The sequence below is a fragment of the Bos mutus genome, chromosome 2 (assembly GCF_027580195.1).
Source record: "Bos mutus isolate GX-2022 chromosome 2, NWIPB_WYAK_1.1, whole genome shotgun sequence".
NCBI lineage: Eukaryota > Metazoa > Chordata > Mammalia > Artiodactyla > Bovidae > Bos > Bos mutus.
The window spans coordinates 16,572,017-16,598,500 of record NC_091618.1 but is presented as its reverse complement, the minus strand read 5'-3'; the positions used below and the strand labels follow the sequence as shown (position 1 = coordinate 16,598,500).

Sequence of the window (26,484 nt, the reverse complement as noted above, 5' to 3'; positions counted from 1 at the left end):
CACTGCATTGCCCGGGTTCAATCCCTGGTTGGAGAACTGAGAGCCTAGCAAGCCACACAGCACAACCAAAATGAAAAGAAGGAAGGAAAGGTGAAAGAAAGAAAGAAAATGTTCATACAAAAACTCACACATGAGGAACTTTCCTGGTGGTCCAGGAGATGAGAATTCTTTTTGCAATGCAGGAGATGCGGGTTCAATTCCTGGTCAGAGAACTAAGATCACACATGCCACAAAAGACCCCCTTGATGCAATTAGATCCAATGAAGCCAAATAAGTATTTTTAAAAAACCATACACCAGACTGTTCATAGCAGCATTATTCCTACCAAAAAAAAAAAAAAAGAAAACAGCCTAAATGCCTAACAGCTAATGAATGGATGAATGAAATGTGTTCTCTCCAGATATGGGCATGTAATTCAGCAATAAAGAGAAAGTACTTATCTATGTTACAATATGGATGAATTTTGAAAATATGTTAAGTAAAAGAAGATGCAAAATACCACGTACTTTATGTTGCCATTCATACGAAATATCCAACATTAGCAAATCTTTAGAGACAGGAAATAAGTAGTTTCCAGGGACTAAGGGAAAAGGGAAATGGGGAGGGGACTGCTGATGGTATAGGGTCTCTTCTGAGGTCACAAAAATGTTCTAGAATTAGATAGTTGTGATGGTCACACAACTTTGTGAAGATACCAAAAAACAAATAAACAAAAAACCCACCCCACTGAACTGTACACTTTAAAAGAGTAAGTATTAAAAAAATAAAATAAAATAAAAAATAAAATAAAATAAAAGAGTAAGTATTATGGTATGTGAATTTTATCACAATTTAACAGTCCATATAAAAATATGCTAACCTGTAAATATAAGCTGGGAAGAAATACAGCTCTCACTGGGTCAGCACCAGCTTATTTGCAGATCTACTATGGAAGCTGAATCAGCAGGTTGCTTGGGACTTCCCTCGTGGCCCAGAGGCTAAGACACCACACTCCCAGTGCAGGGCGCCCGGGGTTCCGTCTCTGATTAGAGAACTAGATCCTGCCTGCCGCAACTAAGAGTTCAATTGCCACCACTGGTGGCTCAGATGGTAAAGAATCTGCCTGCAACATGGAAGACCCGAGTTTGATCCTAGGTTGGGAAGATCCCTTTGGAGAAGGAACTGACAGCCCACTCCAATATTCTTGCCTGGAAAATCTCATGAACAGAGGAGCCTGGTGGGCTACAGTCGATGAGGTCAAAAAGAGTTAGATCATCACAGATGGGGCTAGACACAGATGGAGGTTCGAGGGACTTTTGCATTAGACACGTTTCCTCATAAGCAGCTGCTCAGAACTGTTTAAATATGCAAGAAGATTCACTGGCCCTCAGTACTACAGAGTGCTGGCTACCCTGACTCTCAGCTCTTCAGGACTGGCTTGACCCAGCAGCTCAAAGATGTCATCCTATACTTGCTTCTTGCTCTTTCTTTCCCCATTTCTCCATGTCAGTTTCATTCTCAGAGCAACTTTCATCCTGGTGGCAAAACCTCTTTTTGCAGTTCAAGCAGTGACCCCCATGTCTGCACATCTTAGTCCAGAAGGAGCTAGGAAACATCTTTTCCAGCAGCCGCAGCCAAAAAGAAGTCCCCTCCACTGTCCTTGGGTTCGAGGCCCACTCCTGGGCTGACGCTGCTCTATGAGGGCCTGGGCCACCCGTCCCAGCCCCAGGCCCAGTTCATACCCAAAGAACCATTAGGGAAGTGCCCAGACAAAAGAAGGGTCATAGGAGACAACCACAATAGCCAAGAAAGTCAAATTCTCTTTTTCTTTTTATTATTTATTTGGCTGTGCTGGGTCTCCGTTGCGGCATGCGGGATCCCTGATCTTCATACAGCATAGGGATCTCTTAGTTGTGGCACCTTTTTTTGTTGTCATCGTTCCACATTCCAACTCTCAGTTGCAGCATTTGGCATCTAGTTCCCTGACCAGACGTAAGTAACACAGGTTCGATCCCTGGGTCGGGAAGATCCCCTGGAGGAGGGAATGGCAACCCACTCTAGTATTCGTAACTGGAGAACCCCATGGACAGAGGAGCCTGGGAGGCTACAGGCCCTAAGGTCACAAAGAGTCGGACACAACTGAGCGACTTAGCACAAGATCACCCCTGACCAGAGGGCTTCCCAAGTGGCGCTAGTGATAAAGAATCCACCTGCCAATGCAGGAGGGATGTGAGACTCTGGTTCGATCCTGGGTTGGGAAGATCCCCTAAAGGAGGAAATGGCAACGCACTCCCAAGCCCCCTGCATTGGGAGTGCAGTTTTAGCCACGGAACTACCAGGAAGTCCCTCAAATTATTAATTTCCTTTCCTCATCTGCATGGGGGTATATCAGCTCTACTTTACAGGTTCAAGCACGACAGTTCTGTGCTGTGGCCAATGCGACCTGGGCAGAATATCCCCTCCAGGGCTGTTTTCTTTTCAGTGAAAGTAAGGGCTGAGTCACTTGGTGATCAAGCCGCTTTTCCTGTTCCTCCCAAGGTCCTTTTCTCTGAAAGGAGCTGCAATGGCCAGATAAGACCAGCAGATGGCAGTCCTGAGGCATGTCCTCGTTCTGGTAGAGCCTGGGAGCCGCAGCTGCAGAGAGCCAAGCTGGGCCTCTTCAGCCAGAACCTGTGGTCTCCTGTGCCTTTTTGGGAACCCAGCTCTCAGATGGCAGCAGGGCCAGCTTCATGAGCATGCCACCCACACTTAGAAGGGCCCTGGGACTGGTTTCAGCCCTGCCGCCTTGGAGTCTTACTAACTGTTGAACAGGAGCCCTCACTTTCACTTTGCGGTAGGCCCTAAATTATAGTGCTGGGTGGCAGGACTCACCGCTACTTCCCAGAGACGGGCTGGGCCTTTCCCCTTGCTATGCCTTCCATCAGCCTTCCCGGGGCTCCTGATTGTGCTGGTCTCCTCAGCTCACTGTCTGCTGGGAAGCCCAGAAAGTGCAAGGGCCCAACGTGGGGAGGATGAAGATCCCAAGGGGGGAGACCGGGACCCCAAGGGGAAAGGGCAGAGACCCCACGTGGGGAGGGCTGGGACCCCACAGGGGAGGATGGAGACTCTAAGGGGAAGACAGGGACCCTACATGGGGAAGACGGGGACCCCAGGGGGGAGGACAAGGACCCCAAGGGGGAAGGACAGAGACCCTATGTGGGGAGAGCGGGAACCCCATGTGGGGAGAGCGGGGACCCCATGTGGGGAGGGCGGAGACTCTAAGGGGAAGGCAGGGATCCTACATGGTGAGGACAGGGACCCTAGTAGGGAGGACAGAGACTAAGGGGAAGACAGGGACCCTACGTGGGAGGATGAGGACCCCAGGGGGGAGGACGAGGACAAGGGGGAAGGCTGGTGACCCCACATGGGGAGGGCGGGGACCCCATGTGGGGAGGGCAGGAACCCCACGGGGGAGGACGAGGACTCCAAGGGGGAAGACAGGGACCCTATGGGGAAGACAGAGACCCCACATGGGGAAGACGGGGACCTACAGGGGGAGGATGGGGACCCCAAGTGGGGAGGAGGATGGGGATCCCAGGTATGGAGGATGGAGACCCACGTGGGGAGGATGGAACCCCACATGGGATAGAAAAGTCCTCTCTGGTCAAGGTCATCAATGGCCTGGTTGTGGGCCTCGTCTTACTTGTCCCCTCTGGTATCTGACACTCAATTCCTCCATTCCATAGTGTCTCAGGGCTCAGTTCAGGGGCCCTCTCTCTCCTCTGAACACTCCTCACTCACTGCCCCACAACCATCAGGGTCCCCTAGGCTTCCTTCCACTTTATTAGAAAGTCACTTATTGAGGTGTAATTTACACACAGTGAAACTCACCCTTTCCGATGCACAGTTCAATGAGTTTTAGTAAACACATGCAGTCACAATATAATCCAGAGTATTTCCACACCCCCAAGATTTCTCCCAGGCCCTCACTCCAGCCCCCGGCAACCACCGATCCATTTCCTGTCTCTCTTATTTCACCTTTTCCAGAATGTCATATAAGTAGAATCATACAGCCAGTAGCCTTTTGGGTCTGCCTTCATTCATTTAACATCATGCCACACTCTTGTTTTGTTTTTTGGCCACGCTCACGGCATGGAGGATCTTAGTTCCCCAATCAGGGATCGAACCTGAGCCCCCTGCCTTGGAAGCTTGGAGTCTTCATCACTGGAGCACCAGAGAAGCTCTCACACCCGTTTCTGACTCTCATTTCTTGGTATTCCATGTGCAGCCATCGTTAAGCACCACCTAGAATTCCCTGGCTTCCATGCTTTCACTGCCAAGGGCCTGGGTTCAGTCCTTGGTGAGGAAACTGGGATCCCACAAGCCAGATGGCATGTCCAGAGAAATAAATAACAATAAATAAAGCGCCGTTCTCTGTGATGTCACACACCCCCTACCATGGCTCTCTAACAAACTCTGCCTGAAACTCAACGAGGCTCTCAGGTTCCCTCAAACCAGATTCTCTGCCTCACTCTCTCCCTTAGTCACCAAGCTAGAAATCCACAAGGCATCCTTGCCTCTGTGCCTCTGTCTGCTGTCCCCACATCTCCGGATGTCGCCCTCCCCAGTTTCCCCCTTCCCTCCATCTTTTCTGCCTTGGTCCAGGCCAATGCCACTGCAGGGTCTCCTGTCTGGTCTTCTTGTCTCCTCACCCTGGCCCTGGCCCTGGCCTCATCCCAGTCCATCCTGTACCACTTCATGAGGGCAGCAAGCAACCTCCTTGGCCAGGATCTGACCCTGCCTGCCTCTCCAGCCTGACCTCTCTCCACAGCCCCTTCTAAGATGGGGACACTGTCGAAATGAACTGTTGGTGAGTAAGCAGGGTCATAACATAATGGCCCAAAATGTTTACTAATGGTTGCTAAGAAACTGCAAAGTGAAAAAAGCAAAATGCAAAAGTGATCTATTTATTACCTATCATGTACAGAAGGGGAACTAGAAATTATACACATGTGCAAAAAGAAATACGGTAATAAATGCAGCTAAACCAGAAACCAGCGAGATTGCTTACTTGTGGAAGGGGCAGGGTGTGAAGAACGGGGCCAGGGAGAAGGCATATGGGGAGTGACACTTCTCTGTGTGTCTCTGTGTAGTTCCGACTTTGTTGTTATTACTTTAGGGCCATGCTGTGTGGCCTGTGGGATCTTGGTTCCCTGACCATGGATGGAGCCCGCGCTCCCTAAGATGGAAGTAGACTGCTAGACCACGAGGGAAGTTCCAGTTCCGATTCTTAGAATCATTACTGTGTTGCAAAAATTAAACAAAATTTTAATCAACAGGCAGTTGGGAATAGGGGAGTGGAGACGACCCAAAGTGGAATATAAACAGAAACAAAAGAGCCCAACTGTGCAACAATGGAGACCATCACGACACTGAGGACACTGGGGGACACTCAGCTGAGCGACTTCAGAAAAGAGTATTTGACCATCTACTCTGGGGAAAAACAGAACAGCATGCACTCTAAGTAGCAGGTTTGTTTTTCACAGAGCTGAGTTAAAAATCCAGAAACTGCTTATGTGTATTTTAGCACTAAGCAAGTAAGTAAATACATGGTGACTAATAAAAGCCAGATTTCTCACTGTCAAAGAAACAAGTTAGAAATAAGGAAGAAGGCACCTCCCTGGTGGCACAGTAGATAAAGAATCCACCTCCCAAGGTAGAGCACACAGGTTCGATCCCTGGTCCGGGAACTAAGATCCTGCATGCTTTGGAGCAGCTAAGCCCATGTGCCACAACCACTGTGCCCAAGCTCTAGAATCCTCGAGCCACAAGCTCTAAGCCCACACACTGCTACTGCTGAAGCCCACGCACCTCGAGCTGTGTGTGCTTCACAAGAGAAGCCACCACAGTAAGAAGCCCTCGCACCGAAAGAAGAGCGCCTGCTGAAAGCAGCAAGAGGAAGCCATGCAAAGCAATGAAGACCCAGCATAGCCAAATAAAAAGAGGAAAGAAGGAATGAGGGTAGGCTAAAATGAACACCTTGGTGTTGAACTGGAACTGGGGGCACCAGTGTGAACTCATGGTTTTCAAGAATATATATTGATAAGATATAGAAATAGCTTTGGATGAGAATGTGTGTGCATATATGCTTCCTACCTCTGACAACTGAGACGGCTTGCAACTCATATTGCCCAACACCAGTGAACTCACCTAGCTCCTAAATCTTGGCGTCTAAAGCCATTCTCCAATAACAGGCACCAAGACTCCTTGGAGAAATGGCTATTTCCAGGGCTGTGGCAAGGAAAGTACAAGATGAGCCGCCAACATCTTATGGGGTCGGAAGGGAAGGAAGAGCTCAAAGAATAATGGGGGGCATACTGGGACATGTCAGTAGACCCAAGGAGGCAACCTGAATGTCCCGTCCCCATGCCAAACCAGGGACAATACAACAGACAAAACAATGCTAGTAATGGATGATAATCCACAGAATAAGAACCTACAGAATAAAATAAGAATCTGCGGATCCACATCAATATAAATATTTGAATGAGTGAAGAAATAAATAAATAAATAAAGGCAGCGGAATTCCCTGGCAGTTCAGTGGTTAGGATTCCATGCTTTCACTGTGAGGGCCCAGGTTCAATCCCTGGTCAGGGAACTAAGAGTCCCACAAGCCGAGTGGTGTGGCTAAAAAAAAAATAAAGTAAAAAATAAATAAAATAAAGGAGGGTGGAGGAAAAATCCTTTCTCATGGTAGACTCTAACCCATAAATGTAAAATGAGGAAACCTGAAAACCACCACTTGGCAAATACCCTGGTAATAACAGTGTCGGCACATTAAAAAGCAGAGACATTACTCTGCCAACAAAGGTCCGTCTGGTCAACACTACGGTTTTTCCAGTGGTCAGGTATGGATGTGAGAGTTGGACTATAAAGAAAGCTCAGCCGTGGGGAGTGAAGTGGAGGTCAGAGAGACAGGGGAGCCCCTATTACATGGGGCTCTGTGGTCCCATGTTAGGTGAGAAGTTTGGGAGTTTCTTCCTTCGATTTTTTGTGTGTGTGTGTGGTAAAATACACAAAACAAAGTTTACCGTCTAAATTTTTTTCAGTGCACAGTTCGATGTTATAAAATATGTTCATGTTATGCAATTAACACTACCATATATCCACAGAACTCTTTTCATCTTATAAAGCTGAAACTCTATACCCATGAAACAAGAACTCCCCAGCCTCCCGCCCCACAGACCTGGCAATCACTGTTCAACTTCCTGCTTCTATGATTTTTGACTACTCTAAGCATCTCAAATAAGTAAAATCACACTGGGTTTTGTTTTTTTTTTTTGAGTCTGGTTTATTTCACTTAGCATAATGTTCTCAGGTTCATCAATTTGTAGTATGTGTCAGAATTTTCTTCCTTTTTTAAGGATGACTAATATTCCATCGTATGTATAAACCACATTTTGCTTATTCATCAATCCACGGAGAGACACTTGGATTTTAGTCATTGTGAACGTGGGTGTACAAACAACTCTCAGAGACCATGCCTTCCTGGAGGAGGAAACGGCAATCCACTCCAGTACTCCTGCTTGGGAAATCCCATGGACAGAGAAGTCCAACAGGCTAGAGCCCATGGGGTAACAAAAGAGTTGGACACGACCTAGCAGCTGAACCACAACGAACAGTGAATGAGCTTAGAAGACCCCACACCAGGGTCCCTGGCATTGGGAATGTGGAGTCTTAGCCACAGGACCACCAGGGAAGTCCTCCGTGGTCATGTCTAATTTTGGTGGAAGGAGCCAGTACCACCAAAAATCCCAGAAATACAGAAAGGTAGAGGATGGAGGAAAGCCCTAAAGAGGCAGGGGATGGAGGCTGGGGTGCAGTGAGGGGTGGAGATCAGTCAGGGGCAGGAGGAAGGCACCTTAGGAGGTGAGGAGGCTGCAGACCCACAAAGAGTGTACAGGTGATGGGAGGGGAGGGGTTCTATTAGGGCTTTATTTAGTAGGTGATGTTACCAAACGAGAGTGAGAGAAGAACGCTCTGGCTTCGGGGGAGAAGAGGGGGTCATGAGGACAAGAGAAATGGAAGACTTCTGGAGAGCCCTGATGGCCCAGCCAAGACTGGAGCCATGGGTTTAGATCTGTCCTAAAGCCTCCATCCCCCTTTGCTCCATGGTGACTGTCCAGCTGAGTTTCTCCTCCTTAGTGGCCAAGACCTCCGCTAGGAGGCTGTCCTGAGGGTCACTGATGCCATTTGCCTCTCCTTCCCTGGACGACAGGGTGGCTCTCTGGCCTTCTCAGAGCCTGGCAGAATGGAAGAGGAATCCCACCCCTGGACATCAGCCTTGTGGCTCATGTGGTGCCCAGACAATCTACCCTGGTGAAGGCCTATCGGTGCACACTGGCCTGAGCCCCTCGGCCGGTTTGGTATGTCCGTCTTCCTATGGGCAGGGTTGCACAAGGTGTCTAAACATTCTGTTCTTCCAGCGGACTCCCTGGTTCACATCCCTGCTTCACAAGTACCTTTAAGGAAAGTATGGCTGCCTTTAGGGCAGAGGTTTATCAATTTGAATAGTCTTAAGTGCTAGAAAGGCGAAGTACAGAAGAAAATAAACTTGCCAGGATATAATCAAATGTTATTTTTATATCCTATAAGGTACAAATATGCAATGCCACAGATTGCACTTTAAATTTGACATTGAAAAAAATATAATTTGGAAATAGAAATAACTGTTCAAAGTTCCAAAATTTATTACTCTTCAGATTTGAAATTCAAAATCTGACATTCCTTTCTTATGCCACAAGATGTCAGTCAACATCAGGCTGTGGACCTTGTGTTGCAACACACAGCAGAGAATTCATCCTTGAATCCTTTAACTGGGAGCCACATTTAGGTTTTCTTTAGTTTCACAGCAGAGAATGGCTGCTTACAAACATAAGTACTTCCAAACATGGACAGAATCTCTGCACAACGGTGTTTGTATTCAGGGTAACCATTCCCAAGATATCTGTAGAACTCTGGAATCTCAGCATCGTGGTACTTGGCTTCAGGCTGGTACTGCACTTCACTAATTTCCATTTGTAGCTCTTCATTCACACTATGAACCCTAACTGAGAAAGGGGAACTGAACAGTATTAGTTCATTCCCATAAAGTGTGAAATCGGAGAATCTTTTTTGGAATTTAGTCTTCAACTCTAATTTGAGGAATGTAGTGCAGGCCATCATTTTCATTTTCAGAAACTAACTCTAGCATAGGAAAGTGGGCCAGGTTGCTCTGTGCCAAATGAGTCTCCCAAAGACACAATTTCACCAGGAATGAGTCAACTGAATCATACAGTTGTGCCAGCACCTGTGAATGCCTTTCTAGAGAAATAGCCAACATGTTTAGATGTGTCACAATGACAACCAAAAAGGCGAGGTCTCTGACCCAATCTCTACTAGTGAGCTGAGGCACAGATTCTCCTCCAGAGGACATCAAAAAGTCAATTTCTTCCACCAGTTCCAAAAACTGCCTTATGACTACACCACGACTCAGCCACTTCAGTCCTGTGGAGCAGAACACACTTCCATATTGGGCATCTAACTCATCAAATAAAGCACGGAACTCTCTGTGGTCCAAGCCATGGGAGCGGATCCAGGCTATGGTATGATGCTGGGAAAGACTGAAAGCAAAAGAAGAAGAGGGTGACAGAGGGTGAGATGGTTAGACAGCATCACCGACTCAATGGGCATGAATTTGAGCAAACTCTGGGGGACACTGAAGAACAGGGAACCCTGGTATGCTGCAGTCCATACCAGGATCTTCCCTGGTGGCTCACCTGGTAAAGAATCCACCTGCAATGTGGTTTCAGTCTTTCTGACCTTCCTCTTCCTCTCAGCCTTTGTCGTCATCCTCATGATCCTGATCATTTTCCTCCACCCCCAGGGAAAGGCTCATCTCCCCTTGGCCCGTATAGGACACAAGGTTTCTTTTCTAGAATCTAAATGAAAACGCACCTAATCAATTACTACTGCACAGACTTGCTGAGAATGAAAATAACAAATTCATCTTTGGGAGTAACTGCTCGTAAGTCTGACTATATACACACATCTAAGACAAAAAAATTCATTGTCATTTCAACCTTTTATTTTGAAATAATTAAAAATGTACTGCCACTGTATTTTAATACCAATGCTGAGAATTACTGCTTTGGAAGCAATACCATTTAAAATGTTACACAGATGCCATTAGGATAAAAGAATCACTGAGAGTCAAATCTAGGGGACAATTAACCTGCTTGGTTTACAAGCACAAAGAGAGAAACAAATAATATACAGTATTCAAAGATAAAACTCTGAATCTGTTCATGTGGAGAGAAGAAGCCTAATGTCCACTGGGACTCCTCAAACCAAGTCTGGGGAATTGGCCAGGGGTGCCAAGCGTGGTGTTTCCACAGAGGCCCTCCAAGAGGCATGTGCCATGGCACTGTAGTCACCAGCAGGACGCCCCAAGAAGGGTCTGTTTACCTCCCTCACACTGATCCAACTCACAGTTTTTACCTTCATCCTCCCCAGAGTTCTCAGCCCTCTTCTCATGGTCCTCGAGCTTGGCAATCCTCCTGTCTTTTGGAAACTTGGCCCCTTTCTGCATGGTGATATTAACTTCTCAGCAAACGGGACTGAGAAACTTTTTTTTTTTATTTCCTGGAGCGGTAGTAATCTTCCTACTATTCTTCTGAAAGACAACAACCAGGAGGAGGAAAGTGAAAAAGTGAAAGTGAGAGTTGAGTCCGACTCTTTGCAACCCCATGGACTGTCCATGGAATTCTCCAGGCCAGAATACTGGAGTGGGTAGCTTTTTCCTTCTCCAGGGGATCTTCCCAACCCAGGGATTGAACCCACTCTCCCTCACTACAGGCAGATTCTTTACCAGTTGAGCCACAAGGGAAACTCAAGAATACTGGAATGGGTAGCCTATTCCTTCTGCAGCAGATCTTCCCGACCCAGGAATCGAACCAGGGTCTCCTCCATTGCAGGTGGATTCTTTACCAAGTGAGCTAGAGGAAGAGCAATAAAGAGGTATCTCCCCTGTGGCCAGGAGGTGGCAGTCACACTGCAGAGTCAGCAAGTGCAAAGTCTGCTCAGGCCCATGTGTTAGCATCCATGCTGATTTCTCCAGGATGAATTTGTGCAGTAAAAGAGCTCCCAGCCCCAGGATCACCTGGCATGTTTGTCTAAGAAAAAAAAGGGGGGGGAAAAATTCTTGGGACTTCACTTAAAACTTTCAAATCAGAATCTCTACAGGAAAGGATCTAGATTTCTAAAACCTATGCAAGATACCGCCTAAGAAAACACACCAAATCAACTACTGTCTAAGTGGCTCCACATGCCTGTGGAGTCCCAAATCTCCGCACACAAGTAAAACACTAAAGGGGGGCTTCCCTGGTGGCTCAGCAGTGAAGAATCCACCTGCAACGCAGGAGATGCAGGAGACGCAGTTTCCATCCCTTAGTCGGGAAGATCCTCTGGAGTACTCCAGTATTCTTGCCTGGAGAATCCCATGGACAGAGAAGCCTGGGGGCCTACAGTCCAACCATAGGGTTACAAAGAGTCAGACATGCTGAGCTCTGCAAAACACAAGAGAGGGCCCCACACTGGCACCTGAAATATACACAAGAATGAGAGCCAGGCCCCCGAAGGTGGACCTCGTGCTTCCCAATCACACCACCAGTTCCCATCCAGAGCCACTAAAAATCGGGCATGGTATTACAAAACTCAATGACTAAAGACGAAAATTTTAGCAGAACACTGAATGAAGACTCACCGTATACAAAAATGAAGAACTATGGGCAGTAGATGACCTTGTGAAAACACAGCCAAAGGTCAGATATCTGCATGCCAAGGAGAGGTGCCGCAGAAGTAACCAATCTGCCAACAGCTTGATCTTTGCTGTCTGGCTTCCTGAACTGTAAGAAAGTAAATTTATGGTTTTTTCAGCCATCCATACATCTGTGATATCATGGCAGACCCAGCAAAACATAAAACATAACTGATTACACATACAGATCTGAACCCACATCACAGGAAGAGATGAGTAACTATAATATGTGATTAGCATTACTGGTTATGAACAAAATTTATAGGCATAAGATGAAGGACCAGTTCACCTGGCATAGGAATGACATGGGATCAGGGAAAGCATGTGAAAGGGACCATATGCTGCACCCATCAAAGCAAACTGTTCCAGGCAACACATTTTAAACAGGAATGACCAAGGGTTGCCAGTGTGAACAGTCTAGAATCATATCACGTGCATTTCAGTTTAAGGAAAGTATAATGTGACTACTCCTATTTTCCTCTGAGCTAATACAGTCTGGGTTTCAAAACAAAAGTTATGTTCATCAGGAAATTTTTTGGCTCTGACTGGTATAGAGAGTTAATGCACCGTACTGGGGACACCACAGAACAGGAGTTGCTCTCCTATCTTTGTCCACTTAACTATGTCACACCAAGCTACGTCTGTGAAAGGATTAAATGACCATCTCAATTCCAAACAAGAGTTACTAACTTGATAGCTGGGAGATGCAAAGCACGTATGCCATACTCAGTACACCTGGGCATTTCTGTCCCCCATGAGCAGAAATAATCTTTAATAAGCTTCAGCTATCTTTGCTTGAAAGCTTGTATATGATCAGTGTATTGCAGTTTCAATTACATAATAAATTTCATATAAACCAATCAAATTAATCCAAAAAGTTACTGAATCTATGAAAACAAATTTGAACGCTTTGGACACACTTGATAATGCTTAAAAACTGCAGTCAAATTAGGTGTGGGTGAGCAACCATAAAAGAATGGAAAAAACTGTAAAAATGTAGATATAGGAGTCTATTCAAATTGCTTTCTTGGGTTGTTTTTTTCAGTTTTGCTTTGCCTTAAAGAAACAAATTTTAAAGACAAGGCCTTGCAGAAGACACACTCTGGGTATACTTTATACAGAGAAAATAAACTCCTGCCACAGTGACCCACATCAAAAGACTAGCAAATGAATACACATATTTTTTTTAAAGACTTTTTTATGTGGACCATTTAAAAGTCTTTATTGAACTTGTTACAACATTGTTTCTTTTTTTTTTAGTGTTTTGGTTTTTGGGGCACAAGGCATGTGGGATCATCTCACCAACCAGGGTTCAAACCTGCACCTCCTGTATTAACCACTGGACTGCCAGGGAAGTCTCCTGAGTACACATTTAATGTGTTTTCAATTACAATCAAAGGTGTGTATGGATAATTTACTTTTTTTTGAGGTACTGACATTACCATACAGTATCATGTTAGTTTCAGGTGTACAACACAGTGCTTGCTGTGCTTACTTGCTCAGTCCTGTCTGACTCTTTGCAACCCCATGGACTGTAGCCCACTAAGCAAGAATACTGGAGTAGGTTGCCATGCCCTTCTCCAGGGGATCTTCCCAACCCAGGAATTGAACCCAGGTCTCCTGTATTGCAGGCTGATTCTTTACCATCTGAGTACAATGCAGTGATTTCATATTTTTACAGATTATACACCATATGAAGTTATTACAATATTATTGACTATATTCCCTGTGCTGTACCCCTGTGACTTTCTTATTTTATAACTAGTAGTTTCTACCTCTTAATCCCATTCACCTATTTCAACCATCCCCCTCCCCCCTGGATAATTTACTTTCCATTCACTAACCCTATTCAGTCTACCTAACAAGGTCACTGTAAGGATGAAATGAGATAGTGTATCAAGTCCTAACACAGTGGCTGCACAGAGGAGGCGTTCAATATTCTTTAGCTGTGTACCCAGTCACCCACCTCAATTCTTCTAGACCCAACTTAACCTATCTATGTTCAAATATTAATGAAGAGGCTCCCTTGTGGCTCAACTAGTAAAGAATTCGCCTGCAATGCAGGAGACCTGGATTCAATCCCTGGGTTGGGAAGATCCCCTGGAGAAGGGAAAGGTGACCCACTTCAGTATTCTGGCCTGGAGAATTCCATGGACTGTTTAGTCCATGGCGTCACAAGGAGTTGAACACAACTGAGCGACTTTCACCTAGCCAGAAGCAGACCATTCTAGGGACCTAAATACATGCCAAAAGGATAAATATGGAAACATTATGTTTGATGGGCATGCAAACTAATGAAATTTAAGGAAGCAATTTTAAGAACCAAGAAACTGTCTTTCAAACCAGTATCTCTAGGTAATCACTATCACTTTTCAAACAAATAACACCAAATAAACCGCACTTAGTCACAATGCATCATCCATTTTACATAACACTGATGCTCAACTTGCTAACATTTTGTTTGGAATTTTTGCATCTATGCTCCTAAGCTGCTGCTGCTGCTAAGTCGCTTCAGTCATGTCCAACTCTGTGTGACCCCATGATGGCAGTCCATCAGGCTCCAACGTCCCTGGGATTCTCCAGGCAAGAACACTGGAGTGGGTTGCCATTTCCTTCTCCAATGCATCAAAGTGAAAAGTGAAAGTGAAGTCGCTCAGTCGTGTGGACTCTTAGCGACCCCATGGACTGGAGCCCAGCAGGCTCCTCCGTCCATGGGATTTTCCAGGCAAGAATACTGGAGTGGGGTGCCATTGCCTTCTCCAATGCTCCTAAGAGTGGTCTCCAATTTTTAAAAATGACTTTGTTAGATTTTGGTACGGAGTTTACAGTGGGCTTGTGAAACTAGTTGGAAGTGCTCATAAAACCACTTTTTAAATTAAATAGTGCAGTTTAAGTGCTTTACTCTGGATTTTGACTGTTAAAATTAATGTTACTCTGCTCCACACTGTACATATAGATTCCTCATCTCTACTGCCACTGTCCTTATCTTCTGACATCTCATCCTCCCCATCTTCTATCTCCTTTGGGGAAAGACTCATTTTCTTCAGTTTCACCTTCATCTGTGTTCCTTCTTAAAAAGGACAAGACTATCAAGCATATCACAGGGCCTTCAACATTTCATGCTATATACCTCTTGCCTCTAATATTTGCGTTGTTTCCATTTGGAATAAATCTGTGTTAGGCCTCACCCTAGTTATTTTCATTCGGAATCTTTAACTCACACCAGCTAATATCAAAATGCATTGCAAAGATTATTTTTGGTATATGTTTGTAGGTTAGGTCTCCCAAACTCTCTCTCCTTTGCCACCATCTAGAAACGGAGCGACTTCCCTTTCACTTTTCACTATCATGCATTGGAGAAGAAAATGGCAACCCACTCATGTTCTTGCCTTGTGAATCCCAGGGACGGGGGAGCCTGGTGGGCTGCCGTCTATGGGGTCGCACAGAGTCGGACACGATTGAAGCGACTTAGCAGCAGCAGCAGCAGAAACGGAAACTCCTCAAGATAAAAAAGGAATTCCTCCCCTTTCCTCTCATTCTGCTCCCTTTACCACACGTTTTCAGACAACTTGGATGTTCTTAAAAATTTGTTAATTTCATTACCGACTGCTCAAATGGAAGCCCCCATAGCGGAACAAAATCAGCCTACATTTCAAGTTCCTTTACCTCTCCAGACTTGAGAATTCATTGTTAACTGGAGCAGCTTCCAGCTGGACTCCCATCAAAATTAACAACATAAATACAGGAGTCTCAAGCCAGGACCCTTAACCATCACTTTCAAAATTAATCCGCACAGGGTAGTCACAGACCCGTTCTCCTCGCCTTAAAACGAACGCCGGTGTGGGGCCCCGCCCACTGAGCCCGGAGGGCTTCCAGGCGCGGCCAGCTGGGACTGCACGCCCCGGAAGAGGCTGCCGCACACCGCAGCTGCAGACTAGCCAAGAGAACGCTCCCAGGCACCGCTCCACACGCTAGACCCTAGCGGCACACAGCCGGGAAGAAAATGGCGCCCTCGTGCCTAGGCCTTGCGCAATCAGAGCCGGTGCTGCCTTTACGCCCCTCCCCAGCCGCCCTGGGAGGGGCGGGCGGCTAGCAAGACTGGGGGCGGGGTCACCAGCCCGCGGGCGTAGAGGGGTTGCCACGTACTGCGCCTGCGCGCAGGGGGCCATTTGGTCTTGGCGGGCCGTTTACACAGGTGAATGGTCCGTCGGTCACCCGGCGTGAGTTCAAAGTTGCCGCCGCCGCTGCCGTTGAGGACAGCAGGGCGTGTGGTAAGCGGAGTAGAGTAAGCGAAGGTTCCCATACGTGCGGGGACCTGGCGGCGGTCACAAGCTAGGCACTTACTGTTGGTGGAGCTGTGGAAAGCAAACGCGGCTCATAGAAACAGCCACTCTTTGCGGGCTGGTGAGCCAGGGGAGAGGTTCCAGGAGCTCACGTCCGTTAATCCGGTTAGGCAGCCACCTAGTCACTGCGGCGTGGTCGTTATTATCCGCCTTTTTCAAGCCTAGAAGGAGGCAGAACCCCTAACGCGAGGCGGAGTGGAGACCACAAACTGGCAGTTGGCCTCTTGATCCTGGAGAATTTCCCCTCGCTGCCCACCAGCGTCTGAAGCTGCCTTCAAAGCAGTTAGTGACAGTAATGTAACCAAAAGTAGGGTTCTGCTTGCTGCCCAAAAGCCAATGAAGAGGCAAGGTTTGTGGAAAGAAAAGCTTGCTTTATTTTGGATGCTGGCAAGCCAGGGAGGAGGAGGAGGCAGATACCCAAAGGCTGACCGCCGGTCCCCCCCCCCGCCCCCGCCCCGCACCGTACCCCACCCTCTCCCACCTCTCCGGGCACCTCCCTCTCACCACCCTCACTAGCCCCCACAAGCAGTCAGGGGGCAATAGGTTTTATAGACAAGGAGGGGCTTACACATAGAAACGGAGACAGTCATCTTCGAATTGGTTGTTAGTCTGGCCGTGGTCATCTTCAGTGTTTTAAGTAATCTTTAGTTCCAGGGTCAGTTACTGTTTCGATGAAACCAGTTCTTGAAATTGTGGCAGCTTATATCATGGGCACCATGTAGTTAACTTCCTCCAGCTGGTGGAGGGGTTTCAGTATTTATAAGATGGCTCACAAGATGTGGCTCAAATATTAATCTATAGCCCTTGAGAAGGAGCTAAAGGTCCTTGACTTTGCTTAATGACTAAGCTATTATTATTTGGTCTCCTTGACTGTTTTCCTTTGTTTCTGCATTTTCTCATTTTTCTGATTAAAATTATTCTTTGTCTAAAGTTTTTCCACAGACAAAAGGCAGGCAGAGGACATGGAGGGCAAGGACCATAGCATTCTGCTCTGTTTCAGTAATGATCACAGCTAAAACATTAATACCTGTATGTGTGCCAGGCATTGTACTGGTTGCTTTTCATATAGTTTATCATGGGCTTTTCAAAACAAATCTGTGACTCAGAATCTTCAGTTCAGTTCAGTTGCCTCCTACTCTTTGCAACCCCATGAACCGCAGCACGCCAGGCCTCCCTGTCCATCACCAACTCCCAGAGTCCACCCAAACCCATGTCCATTGAGTCGGTGTTGCCATCCAACCATCTCATCCTCTGTCATCCCCTTCTCCTCCTGCCCTCAATCTTTCCCAGCATCAGGGTCTTTTCAAATGAGTCAGCTCTTCGCATCAGGTGGCTAAAGTATTGGAGCTGGTTTCATTTTACATTTAGGGAAATTGAGGCACACAGAGGTTAAGGAACTCATCCAAGGCCATTGATTTACATCCTCAGTTGCTTAATATGATCTCCTAGTTTCTTTAAGCCATCTTTAATATGTGCTTTCTCAACAGTCATTTGCACCATTAGGCCCTGTAGTAACAGATCAAAATTTTAGGAATTATACCCACATTGGGATTTTAAAAAGAGAGCCTTGAGTCACGTGTGTGTTTTGGGGAGTGAGAAGGCATGGCCCTGGATAAGGGACCCTGCCCTTGTCCTAGCTTCAGAAAGTCCCAAATTAGGGGAAAAAGAAAGCTCAACATTCAGAAAACCAAGATCATGGCATCCGGTCCCATCATTTCATGGGAAATAGATGGGGAAACTGTCAGACTTTATTTTTTTGGGCTCCAAAATCACTGTAGATGGTGATTGCAGCCATGAAATTAAAAGACGCTTACTCCTTGGAAGGAAAGTTATGACCAACCTAGATAGCATATTCAAAAGCAGAGACATTACTTTGCCAACAAAGGTCCGTCTAGTCAAGGCTATGGTTTTTCCAGTAGTCATGTATGGATGTGAGAGTTGGACTGTGAAGAAAGCTGAGCGCCGAAGAACTGATGCTTTTGAACTGTGGTGTTGGAGAAGACTCTTGAGAGTCCCTTGGACTGCAAGGAGATCCAACCAGTCCATCCTAAAGAAGATCAGTCCTGGATGTTCTTTGGAAGGAATGATGCTAAAGCTGAAATTCCAGTACTTTGGCCACCTCATGCGAAGAGTTGACTCATTGAAAAGACTCTGATGCTGGGAGGGATTGGGGAGGAGAAGGGGACGACAGAGGATGAGATGGCTGGATGGCATCACTGAATCAATGGACGTGACTTTGAGTGAACTCCGGAGTTGGTGATAGACAGGGAGGCCTGTGCTGCAATTCATGGGGTCACAAAGAGTTGGACACAACTGAGCGACTGAACTGAACTGAAGAAAGACTTGCCTACATATTTTAGATTTGGTACTTGGTGACTAAATAACAACAACAACTTGACTGAAGATAGTAAAAGAATGTTGACCAATAGTATTTATCTCTGAAATGCAAGATGTTTCAAGTAAGTCAAGGTCAAACTGACTAAAGGAAGAAAATACCATATTATTTTAGATAAACTGTATGTGTGAAAATGTAAGATAAACATTTGGTGGCAAAAAATTAAGCATTCTTATTAAAATTCATGATCAGTTCAGATCAGTTGCTCAGTCTTGTCCAACTCTATGTGACCCCATGGACTGTAGCACAGCAAGCTTCCCTGTCCGTCACCAACTCCCCGAGCTTACTCAGATTCATGTCCATCGAGTCGGTAATGCCATCCATCCAACCATCTCATCCTCTGTTATCCCCTTCTCCTGCCTTCAATCTTTCCCAGCATCAGGGTCTTTTCCAAGGAGTCAATTCTTTGCATCAGGTGGCCAAAGTATTGGAGTTTCAGCTTCAACATCAGTCCTTCCAATGAATATTCAGGACTGATTTCCTTTAGGATGGACTGATTGGATCTCCTTGCAGTCCAAGGGACTCTCAAGAGTCTTTTCCAACACCACAGTTCAAAAGCATCAATTCTTCGGCTCTCAGCTTTCTTTGTGATCCAACTCTCACACCCATACATGACTACTGGAAAAACCATAGCTTTGACTATATGGACCTTTGTTGATAAAGTAATGTCTCTGCTTTCAATATGCTGTCTAGGTTGGTCACAGCTTTTCTTCCAAGGAGCAAGTGTCTTTTAATTTCATGGCTGCAGTTACCATCTGCAGTGATTTTGGAGCCAAGAAAAACAAAAAGTCTCTCACTATTTCCTTTGTTTCCCCATCTATTTGCCATGAAGTGCTGGGACTGGCTGCCATGATCTTAGTTTTCTGAATGTTGAGTTTTAAGCCAGCTTTTTCACTGTCCTCTTTCACTTTCATCAAGAGGCTTTTTAGTTCCTCTTCACTTTCTGCCATGAGGGTGGTGTCATCTGCATAAAAACTTGGGATGTGGGTGTCACTCAAGACAGCTAAATTATGACGGCAAAAAAATTATGACGGATTTGGTCACGTTACAGTTTAAAACTTTGGATGCAAGATAGCTTGCATAAAAAATTTTAAATATAAGGAACAAATTGGGAAGCAATACTTGTAACATAATAAAAATTGAGTATCAGAATATGACAAAACTATGAGCTTCCCAGGTGGCTCAGTGGTAAAGAATCTGCCTGCCAAGCAAGAGATACTGGTTTGATTCCTGGGTCAGGAAGATCCCCTGGAGAAGGAAATGGCAAACCGCTTCAGTATTTCTGCTTGGGAAATCCCATGGACAAAGGATCCTGGCAGGTTACAGTCCATTGGGTCACAAAGAGTTGGATACAACTGAGCACCTAAACAACAACAGATGAAAAACTATAAGAAAAAGGCAAGGAAATAATGGGCAAAGGATATGAAACGTAGCTTTCAGGAGAAATGTAGGTAGTATAAAAAGAATGAAGAGGTACAACCACCAGGAAAACATCATTTAAAACAATTATACGATACCATTTTATCCATCAAATTAACAGAAATTAAAATATCAACAAGTGTTTAAGGATTGTGGGAAAACTGGTGAGAAGGCAAGTTGTTACTGTAAGAGGAGGAAAAATATCTACCTATCAAAATTTTTAGCTAGGACCCTGTAACAAAAGGCAGATTAACAAGATAAAAGAATATAGATCTATTTAAGTTTGATGTGACCAGGAGCCTTCATAAGGAAATGACCTGAAGAATTGCTTAGACCTGAGTGTTTTGCTACATTTGATGAAGAGTGGAGGGTGTGACAAAATGTGATAGGATGGAAAGGAGTATAAGTGTGTCACTAGCGGAAACAGCAAGGCCTCTGTGTTCAGATTCCTCTTGGTGTTCCTCAGTCTTGGAGAAAACATACTCCTTCCCTCTGGGCAGAGGGAGGGCACCTCTCATGTGAGGGTTTTATGACCTGCTTCAGGGGAAGGTCAGGGAGTCCTTTCTGCACTGCTGTTTTTCCAGTTGGCTTAAAATATCCAGCCTGCCAAGGGGCTTATTTTGGGGTATAATATCCTGAATCCCTTCATTACAAACACCTGGAGAAAAATTTGGCAATTTCTTGTTGAGGTGAAAATTCTCCTTCCTTAAATTTAGGAATTCCACTTTTCTCACCTAGAGATAAGGGATCACACTGAGGAAAACACAAAGTGAGTCTTTATTGCAAGTTTAAAATTTATTATGGGGAATTCCCTGGTGGTCCAGGAACTAAGACTCCGTCCTCCCAATGCAGATGGCCTAGGTTTGATTCCTGATCAGGGAACGAGATCCTACATGCCACAAAGAGTCCATATGCTGCAACTAAGACCAGGCACAGCCAAATACATTTTTCAAACAAAATCTTATGGACATTTTCAAACATACATTATTAAGTAGAATATATACTGCATCCCCTTTTACCCATCACCTCAACCACTTCAATATTTTTGCCACTCTTTTTTCAGCTACTCCTTGCCCCACTTTTTTCCTCTCCTTTTAAAATTTTTTTTGCTTGAGTATTTTAATATGAATTCCAGGCATCCTATTATTTTGCCTATAAACACTTTATTAAATACTGCTACATGCTGTCAGGATTACTCCAGTATTTTTGCCTGGGAAATCCCATGGACAGAGGAGCCTGGGTGCTGCAGTCTGGGGTCACAAAGAGTTGGACATGACTAAGCAACTAAACAACAAGAGCAATATCTAGTCTGTGTTTAGTTTTCTGTCTCAGAAGTGCCTTTCTACCCTTAGCATGTTTGAATTAGGATTCAAACATTTCCACACATTACATTTGGTTGATACGTCTTTTCTTCCTCTAACAGAAACCCCCTTTGATTTTATCTTTGAGTCTTTGTTGCTGCAAGTGGGGGCTACTCTTGGTTGCAGTGCACGGGCTTCTCCTTGAGGTGGTTTCTCCTGTTGCGCACGTGCTCTGGGTGTGTGGGCTTCAGCAGTTGTGGTGCCCAGGCCTAGTTGCTCCATGGTATGTGCAATCCTTCTGGACCAGGGATCAAACCCATGCTTTCCTGCATTGGCAGGCAGATTCCTATCCACTGTACCACCAGGGAAGTCCCAGAAACTCCCTTTTAAATACTATTTATTTGTTGAAGAAACCAAGGCTTCTTCAAATTCTTACAGAATTTGTCCTTATACTGGATTTGGCCTGCATCGTTGAGGTGTCTTGAGCAGACTCCACAATCCTCAGCAATCTTGTAAACTGCCAGTTAGATCTGCAGGCTTCGTTTCAGCTTCTGTGGGGTAAGGGGGAGGAGTTGGTTGTTTTGGGGGTTTTTTTTGCAAGACTTAGGGTTGGTGTACTTCTTTTTCATCCCTCTAGGGGTCGCACAGAGTCGGACATGACTGAAGCGACTTAGCAGCAGTAGCAGCAGCAGGAGGCACTTAACATCTGGTTAAGTGAAACAAGACTGGGAGCTGACTGTGGCTCAGATCAGGAACTCCTTATTGCCAAATTCAGACTTAAATTGAAGAAAGTAGGGAAAACCACTAGACCATTCAGGTATGACCTAAATCAAATCCCTTATGATTATACAGTGGAAGTGAGAAATAGATTTAAGGGCCTAGATCTGATAGATAGAGTGCCTGATGAACTATGGACTGAGGTTCGTGACATTGTACAGGAGACAGGGATCAAGACCATCCCCATGGAAAAGAAATGCAAAAAAGCAAAATGGCTGTCTGGGGAGGCCTTACAAAGAGCTGTGAAAAGAGAAGCGAAAAGCAAAGGAGAAAAGGAAAGATAAAAGCATCTGAATGCAGAGGTCCAAAGAATAGCAAGAAGAGATAAGAAAGCCATCTTCAGCAATCAGTGCAAAGAAACAGAGGAAAACAACAGAATGGGAAAGACTAGAGATCTCTTCAAAAAATGAGAGATACCAAGGGAACATTTCATGCAAAGATGGGCTCGATAAAGGACAGAAATGGTATGGACCTAACAGAAGCAGAAGATATTAAGAAGAGGTGGCAAGAATACACAGAAGAACTATACAAAAAAGATCTTCATGATCAAGATAATCATGATGGTGTGATCACTCACCTAGAGCCAGACATCCTGGAATGTGAAGTCAAGTGGGCCTTAGAAAGTATCACTACGAACAAAGCTAGTGGAGGTGATGGAATTCCAGTTGAGCTATTTCAAATCCTGAAAGATGATGCTGTGAAAGTGCTGCACTCAATATGCCAGCACATTTGGAAAACTCAGCAGTGGCCACAGGACTGGAAAAGGTCAGTTTTCATTCCAGCCCCAAAGAAAGGCAATGCCAAAGAATGCTCAAACTACCACACAATTGCACTCATCTCACACGCTTGTAAAGTAATGCTCAAAATTCTCCAAGCCAGGCTTCAGCAATATATGAACCGTGAACTTCCACATGTTCAAGCTGGTTTTAGAAAAGGCAGAGGAACCAGAGATCAAATTGCCAACATCCGCTGGATCATCAAAAAAGCAAGAGAGTTCCAGAAAAACATCTATTTCTGCTTTATTGACTATGGCAAAGCCTTTGACTGTGTGGATCACAATGCTGCTGCTACTGCTGCTAAGTCGCTTCAGTCGTGTCCAACTCTGTGCGACCCCATAGACTGCAGCCTACCAGGCTTTTCCGTCCATGGGATTCTCCAGGCAAGAACACTGGAGTGGGTTGCCATTTCCTTCTCCAATGCATCAAAGTGAAAAGTGAAAGTGAAGTCTCTCAGTCGTGTGGACTCTTAGCGACCCCATGGACTGCAGCCTACCAGGCTCCTCCATCCATGGGATTTTCCAGGCAACAGTACTGGAGTGGGGTGCCATTGCCTTCTCCGTGGATCACAATAAACCGTGGAAAATTCTGAAAGAGATGGGAATACCAGACCACCTGACCTGCCTCTTGAGAAACCTATATGCAGGTCAGGAAGCAACAGTTAGAACTGGACATGGAACAACAGACTGGTTCCAAACAGGAAAAGGAGTACATCAAGGCTGTATATTGTCACCCTGCTTATTTAACTTCTATGCAGAGTACATCATGGGAAATGCTGGGCTGGAAGAAGTACAAGCTGGAATCAAGATTGCCAGGAGAAATATCAATAACCTCAGATATGCAGATGACACCACCCTTATGGCAAAAGTGAAGAAGAACTAAAGAGCCTCTTGATGAAAGTGAAAGAGGAGAGTGAAAAAGTTGGCTTAAAGCTCAGCATTCAGAAAATGAAAATCATGGCATCCGGTCCCATCACTTTATGGCAAATAGATGGGGAAACAGTGGCTGACTTAATTTTTCTGGGCTCCTGCAGATGGTAATTGCAGCCATGAAATTAAAAGATGCTTACTCCTTGGAAGGAAAGTTATGACCAACCTAGACAGCATATTAAAAAGCAGAGACATTACGTTGTCAAGAAAGTTCCATCTAGTCAAGGCTATGGTTTTCCCAGTGGTCATGTTTGGATGTGAGAGTTGGACTATAAAAAAAGCTGAGCTCCGAAGAATTGATAACTTTTGAACTGTGGTGTTGAAGAAGACTCTTGAGAGTCCCTCGGACTGCAAGGAGGTCCAACCAGTCCATCCTAAAGGAGATCAGTCCTGAATATTCATTGGAAGGACTGATGTTGAAACTGAAACTCCAATACTTTGGCCACCTGATGCGAAGAGCTGACTCACTGGAAAAGACCCTGATGCTGGGAGGGATTGGGGGCAGGAGGAGAAGGGAATGAGAGAGGATGAGATGGCTGGATGGCATCACTGAATCAATGGACGTGACTTTGAGTGAACTCCGGAGTTGGTGATGGACAGGGAGGCCTGGTGTGCTGCAATTCATGGGGTCGCAAAGAGTCGGACACGACTGAGCGACTGAACTGAACTGAACTGAAGTGACCACTTCTAGTGATGGTAACACTGTTTAGACAGTTTGGGCAGTGTCAGCTTCATGCATCCATCATAACCATGGAGCTTCTACCAGATGGTTCTAGGCAGTTCTCTTATAAAGCAAATGACTGAAAACAATCTTTTGGGTTGGCCAAAATGTTCCTTAGGTTTTTCCGTAAAATCCTATGGAAAAACCCCAAGGAACTTTTTGGCCAACCCAATATTATTCATTGATGAGGGAGAGTATATGTCCGGAAAATGACAGAGATCAAATTGCAAAATGTTAATAGTGATTAATTTAGGTGTGGGGAATAGAAGTAATTATTTGTGTAATTCATTTTTTCCCCAAATTTAATAAAATGGGAACAAAAATAATCCTGCCTGTGCCTGAAGGCCAGACAGACAAGGAAACAGACTGGAGGGAATGTTTCAAGTCCAAATTCCAGGAAGAGCAGCCAGGGAGAGTCCAGAGAATGAGAGCAAAGAACTTGGACTGCAGTCAGCTTTGCTATTGTTTTTGCCTGTCCAGTGTCCATTCCTCCCCCTGTTTAATTTAGGGTCCCCCCCTCCTCCTCCTATGAATTCTGTTCTGGTGGAACTGTCACTATAGATGCTCCACCGTTTCCTGGTCACAGTTCAGGGGCCAGCTCAGCTCCCTTCTCCCACGACTTTTGAGAGTTGAGCAGCTCTGCCTCCTCCTGGAAGCCCTCCCTCCACTGGGGCAGGTGCCTGTCTTCTGTGCCCCCAGAGTTCCAGCTGTCAGAACCCTTGTATTCCAGTGCCTGTATGCCCACCCCCCGTCCTCAGCTTTAGGCAGTGCCTGGCACATGGTACTCAGTACTTAGCTGAATGAATGAGGCCCACGTTGCTTAGAGCTGATGAAGGTACTTGAATGTTAGATTAAAAGATCCCAGGTAGGGACTTCCCTGACTCGGAGCTTCCAGTGCAGGGGATGCAAGTTTGATTCCTGGTTGGGGAACTGATCCCACATGCTACAACGCATGGCCATAAAAACCAAAAATATAAAAAAAATGAAGATCCCAGGTGCTCTTGTAGATGTTCCAGAAAATTTGGCAGCAGCTTCCTGGCCTCCAGTCTAGTCCTAGCTTGTAACCACCTCTCCGGAGTCAGGGAACTCTTAGCCAGCCAGGTACAGCCTTCCCTGAATCCCCACTGTCCCCCAGTTGGGCTGTGGCCTCTCTTCCTGAGCAGCCCCCCAACTATCCCCCTCTGCCTGTGCAGAAGCTTGAAAGAAGGTGAAGCTGAGCTGTTGCACTTAAAGAGGCCACACAAGGGGACATGGAGTAACCACCATCCTCAAACTAAACCTCGTAGACTTACAGGCCTGGACACCGGAAGGATACAGCAGTCAGTGCTGGCCTCTGAGTCTCATATGTGTGCAGGCAGGTTGCACACCGTTTCTTTGAAATGTATCTTCCAATCCAGACTGACTTTGGCCTAATGCCAGATTGACTTTTTTAAATTAATTAATTAGACTGCACTGGGTCTTAGTTGAGGTACATGGAATCTTCGATTGTGGCATGCAGGATCTTTAGTTGTGGCATGTGGAACCTTATTTCCTGACCAGGGATTGAACCCAGGCCCCTGCCTGGGGAGCAAAGAGTCTTAGCCACTGGATCACCAACCACGGAAGTCCCGTCTGACTTTTGAGTCAGGATTCAAACCCAGGCAGCCTGACCAGAGTCCTTGCTCACCACCTAAACCCTATTGCTTTGTCAGAAGAAGCATACTACAGTGCTTAGAAAATGTAAATGTGTTTCTAGGATCAAATTCCTTAAGCCTGTCCTCATCGTTCTTGCCTCTTAAAAAAAAGTGTTTTAAAAATAGAGTGAGAAGGAGAATGAGTAAGTATTACAGACTGCAGTTTGGGGTTTTAGAACAATTAACGATGATATCTGCTTATCTTAAGAATATGTAAAGACAACCACTAGTAGAACAAACAGAGTCTGTACCCTTCACAGCAGGGGGATGGATCTGCTAAGGTTCTTGGTTTACAAACAATGGCAAACAACTCTGACCAACTTAAGCAGAAAAGG

The 26,484-nt window shown here is 45.5% G+C and overlaps 1 long non-coding RNA gene across 1 annotated transcript; it reads right to left on the bottom strand.

The window, feature by feature from the left end:
- Window positions 1-7,309: 7,309 nt before the first annotated feature.
- On the bottom strand, window positions 7,310-15,814 carry LOC138989924 (uncharacterized). The gene is made up of 5 exons (XR_011466124.1): window positions 15,482-15,814; window positions 11,762-11,903; window positions 10,498-10,672; window positions 9,777-9,938; window positions 7,310-9,620 (listed from the first exon to the last, which is right to left on the bottom strand). It is a non-coding gene; the product is annotated as an uncharacterized lncRNA (long non-coding RNA).
- Window positions 15,815-26,484: the final 10,670 nt, after the last annotated feature.